Source organism: Anarhichas minor, unplaced genomic scaffold (assembly GCF_050575085.1).
Source record: "Anarhichas minor isolate MPS153535 unplaced genomic scaffold, ASM5057508v1 ptg000013l, whole genome shotgun sequence".
Lineage (NCBI taxonomy): Eukaryota > Metazoa > Chordata > Actinopteri > Perciformes > Anarhichadidae > Anarhichas > Anarhichas minor.
The window spans coordinates 1,634,674-1,639,984 of NW_027466459.1; the positions used below are offsets into that span (position 1 = coordinate 1,634,674).

Consider the following 5,311-nt stretch of genomic DNA (forward strand, 5'->3'; position numbering starts at 1 on the left):
GGGGTCATAGTGTCGGTGGTGGCAGAGCCCTTTGAAGTGGAGGGCTCTGAGTCCATGCAGCTCACCAGGGGGGACAGAGGGGGAGGTGGTGGTGTTTGGGAGGTGTGGTGTGTGGAGGACATAGATGAGGGCTCTGAGCTAAACCTATTGAAGAAAGAGTTTAGCTTGTTTGCCCTCTCCAGGGAGCCCCCTGGTTGTCTGCCTCCAACCTTGAAGCCGGTAATCTGCTTCATCCCCGTCCACACCTCCTTCACGTTGTTCTGCTGGAGTTTGGCCTCCAGCTTCCTCCTGTAGGTGTCCTTGCACTCTCTGATCATCAACTTCAGGTCGCGCTGGACTCTCCTGAGCTCGTCCCTGTCCCCAGACCTGAAAGCTGCTTTCTTCTTGTTAAGAAGAGCTTTCAGGTTGGACCCATATGTGGGTTAAATGCTGTAGTCCAAATAAAATGACTTCAGTTTTAATGCCATTGAGTTACAGAAAGTTTGACTCTAGAATGTTTTCATTTGTGTTCCCTAATCTCAAAAGACAAGAGCAAAAACCAGATTAATTGGTTCTCTTTTCTTCTTTGCTGCCATGTTACCGGTCTCGTGATCCCTCAGATTGATCTCTGGAGCTGTAGGCGGATGCAGACCGTCAGGATGAATTGAGTTGGGAACCAATACAACAGACTACCAGCTATTTAGCATGTTGGACACACCAGCATGACACTGTCTCGTAAAATTAAGTTCCCATTCAATAACACTGGTCTGCAGAAGACTGCTGTGGGAGGAGGGCTGTTGAAAACTGCGACCGCGATATGAGAGAAAAACATGTCCCTCGAAATTGCAGTTTAATGATATTGGAATGTAATTTTGTAGGAAAAAGGAATGTTTCTAGTGAGATACAATATTAGTTTCCTCTTTCGTTGTAAATTGCATTAATTTGCTCTATCATCACGAAGGTCAAAGGTCACATTTTGCCTGAGTACATTGTGTTGGCCTAAATATTAACAATATCTGATGTAATTGATCTTGTTTTGAACAATAAGATTCAACAATAATAAAAAGTTCAAAAACATTTATTGAATTTCAAATATATTCTTAATATATTATATATATATATATAATAGTACATTGCAAATACATTGCCAATAATTGTACTATTTGCAAATATATAAAATATACAAACATTGTACGTCTAACAATTTGCAAATTAAATCTTTAAACACTTTCAAATAAATGTAATATAGTGCATTTTCGAGAAATATAACAAACATATACTTAACAGAGAGCAAAAAAATTCTGATTTAAGTTTATATGGTACATGTATTACTAAACAAAACAGAATGACCATGTTTCAAATTAAAACAACACAGAACCATCAAAACAAATTGCACCGCTGCAGACTCTCGCTCACTAAATAGAAACACAAACATGCTCCACATTATGTTCCTTTCTTTTGGTTGAACTGCTCGTTGTTACACTTCCGTCTGATGACCGCTCGCACGTCCGAGGCACTCGTCTGCGGAAACTCTTGAATAACAGTATCTGTTAAGAGAAGAGACGAGACGAGAAATGATGTCACACAGCATATTCATACAACATTTTCTTCTATTTTGACCACACAGGAAGTCCTGTTGAACCAATATTATTTTTTGAACAGTAAATCAGGATTAATATTGAGGAACTATATCAATATGATATGCCAATATTCTTACCAGTGCAGGTCAAACATATATTTCATCACGGGTAGTGTGTTGAACATGTGATCCTGCTGCTTTATAAATCACAGAAGCTTTAAATTGTCTACATACGACTCAAGACAATTACCTACCTGTTATGGCCTGCACTTTGGCAACGTCCAGTTGTCTTTTAGGAGGTCTTGACTTCCCAGTCAGGGTGGACAGTGCAAGGACCTCCTTTGTGAACACCAGAGCAGCCAGCTCCTGGCAAAAAAGGGTCATGATCGATTAAGCCGCAGGAAGGCCCTCTTTGAAACCGTCACTGTGCTGCCAGCCAAGGCGTGCTGTATATGAGAGAATCAATGGAACACATTAATATACAGTTGGAAGATCTCTCCCTACCTATTAGGAATTAATAGACCTTATTCACATATGAATACAATGTGCTTCATTATTTAAAACACTGCTAGTAGTCTGTACATCCCTCTATGGTGTGGAGGTTCCCACTCTCTACTAATTCACATGACTGATGTGTGACACATGTAACCTAGTAAATCCCATCACTTTATTTCTGACACATTTGAACTTGAACAGCAGACGATGCTGGGGAAGACAAAAGGAACGTGGTGTCATTTTTCTATAGCCCTTACACTGAGCAATCAACATTTACTTCACAATGACAAGTTAAAGCAAAAAAGTTCAGCATTGTTTTCCTTTCTAAAAATCACAGACATGTTCTATACCTATTCAACAGGTGTGAACTGAGTTTTTTGTGCTGTCGCAATGACTTGTTATAACTATTAGTGATATTAGGATCTTAAAATATTTTCTGTAATACAAAACAGTACATGTGGCTGGTTACATTGACTTACCATATACTTCAGAATGAGATGCCCATCATCTTCCTCAAGTTGGATGCCTAGAGGATGGCCGCCCTTGAAAGCACTTGTCGCCTGTATAAAAGGATTACACTTGTTGAAATATCCCTCAAAACATCAATAATTACAAAAAATGTTTAGAATATATATAGGACCTATGGTGACCTTAAAATATACACTGACTTCATTATACATTCTCTTAATGGAATAATTAATTATCTTAGTTCTGCTTACATGACCCTACTACCTTTACTTATAGTTATTCTCATAAAGCACAACCTGGTGATTACCTTCACTTTACTGAAGCCTGCTTCTGGTGAACTCAGACTTAAGACTTGCACAAAGTGAACTTCTGCTGTTGCTCTGTAATGACTCAGCGTCATTGTGTTGACTGAACGGCAGCTTGCTGCTGAAATACAACGTTAACGTTACGGTGTCACGCCGTTCAGTTTACATTATGAGAGACGGTAACATTAACCAAGCAATATCATGTTAGCTTAATGTTAACATACATATCACCTTCACATTATGTTACTACACAACTAAGCTAGCTGTTGTGATGTTAGCTAAAGTAGCAACTAAGCTAACGTTAGCTGATGTGACGTTAGCTAAAGTAGCAAACACAAAATTGATAGTCAGCTAAATGATTTTTTCTATCAAACACTGTTTTAAAGTGTAAAGAAAACTCTGTTTTAGAACAAATACAACACACATATGGTTATAAATTGCTTACTTACCGAAAACTGAGACCTGTGGACAGACAGCAGTGCACGAACTGTATTGCATCAATGCACCGATTAATCGAAAAGTTGATTATTGCTGTGTACATAGATAAATGAATATTAAACAGCATGTAGTCAACTACTGATGCTAACGCACTCCCATCGGCCCAGATTAATTAATTAATTAATGTATTCATTTCTTGCATACGGTCATTATATCGCCTTTACTTTTATTTTGAAATATTTTTCTTTCCGGGTTACCTGTTGTGCTCTGCGTCTCGTTTTAAAGGAAAAAACAAAAAAGGGATTTGCAAAAACGAAATACGGCTCGTTATTTGACTTTGGTTATTCCGTTTTTGGTTTGAAACGAAAAACAAGAATACCATGGTATTTTGGTTTTTCCGAATTAACGGTAAAACAGATGACTAAAACGTACACGGACCTTATTTGACTTTGGTTCTTGGTTTTTCCGTTTTTGAATTCAGAACCAAAAACGGAAATACGACCGCCCATTTCCGTTTTCCCGTTCTTGGTTTGAAACGAAAAACGAGAATACCATGGTATTTCCGTATTTTGGTTTTTCCGAATTAACGGTAAAACAGATGACTAAAACGTACACGGACCCGTAGAGTAGGAACTCTTACTACTACGACTAACTTCTGCTAGCTGCTTCAGTGTCAAAACTGTCATGCTAGCCCACGGACCAATCACACCGCACGTTAATGCTGACGTACTTGTAGGCCACCTTGACATGTCAAACAATACGCCCAACATGTCTAACTAAAGAGCTGACTGGTTGAACACTATGACAATCAACAATATCGTCCCCATTTACTTTAATCTGCAAAATCTACCTCAAGGGCCTCAGGCCTCTCTTCTTACCTAGAAACATAGGGCTGAAATCTGATTGGATAAAAGCTCTACTTAAAACAAGCTGTGCTGGAAGCAGAGCAACTGAGGAAGACAGGAGCAGTACAATGAGAAAATAAGCTAATGGGAAAAATAATTTGAATACATGTAGTGTTAACTTATAAAATAGCTAGTGCTGGGCAACGATTCAAATATTTAATCGCGATTAATCGCATGGATTTTTTGCGATTAATCGCATTGTTATGGCAAAGTTCAATAATGAATTCAAAAGTAGTGTATTGTGCACTTTTATCTTGAAAGTACTGCTATATGAACAAAAGTGCAATAACATTTGGTTTGTAAACACTTTAAACAAATAAGGTTATTTTTAACAGCAGTATTCCCTTTACACAGTAGCAGTTATAACACAGTTATAATGATTCTGATAATAGATATTCAGCCGGTGTTCATAACTTTATCTTCATGTGTGTAAGAGATGCAATTTAAATATACACCTTGAAAACTGCAAACATATGTACTTCTTTTTTTATTCTCAGTAGCGATAACTAAATGATGGTTATTATACATATTACAAACAAAACACTATAAAAACTCGACAATATGTATTTTAATATTGTCACTGTTGTAAATTGTTTGATTGCATGATTTACTTTTATTGTGAAGAGCATGAAAACGGAAGTGCTTTTACTTTGAAGAGACAGGAAGTAGAATGGTACGTGTTCTTGACGCTAACAATGTTGATACTAGAAAACCACATGTCGGGTGCAAGAGCGCGTTGTGTTCACTGTAACACTGTAATACTGCAGTTCAGACAGTAAAGTGTTCTGTTCAAACAAGACGTGTCTTGTTCCTCACTAGAAGCTCCACTTCACAACAGTCACGTTTGATCTGTAACGAGACATCGCACTCGTGTGTGTGTGTGTGTTTGTGAGACAAGAGTGAAGGACGGTGACGGAGTGTAGGAGGGGTTCCGGACCCAGGGGGAGAAGGAAGTGACGCCACACGAACACAGCTGTTTACTGCTTGCTGCCTGGTTCTTGTGTTAAAAATGTCGCTTAATAATAAATAAATAAAAAACTGCGTTAACGCGCGATAATGTAATTGTCGGCGTTAATTAATTAATGCGTTAACGCGATAATAACGCGTTAACTTGCCCAGCACTAAAAATAGCTATAACTTTG

General features: G+C 38.2%; 1 long non-coding RNA gene across 1 annotated transcript; it reads right to left on the bottom strand.

Annotated features, from left to right (window-relative positions):
* Positions 1–1,927: 1,927 nt before the first annotated feature.
* On the bottom strand, positions 1,928–3,327 carry LOC142948820 (uncharacterized). Its single transcript, XR_012953581.1, has 3 exons — positions 3,276–3,327; positions 2,533–2,613; positions 1,928–2,004 (listed from the first exon to the last, which is right to left on the bottom strand). It is a non-coding gene; the product is annotated as an uncharacterized LOC142948820 (long non-coding RNA).
* Between the last annotated feature and the right edge of the window lie 1,984 nt (positions 3,328–5,311).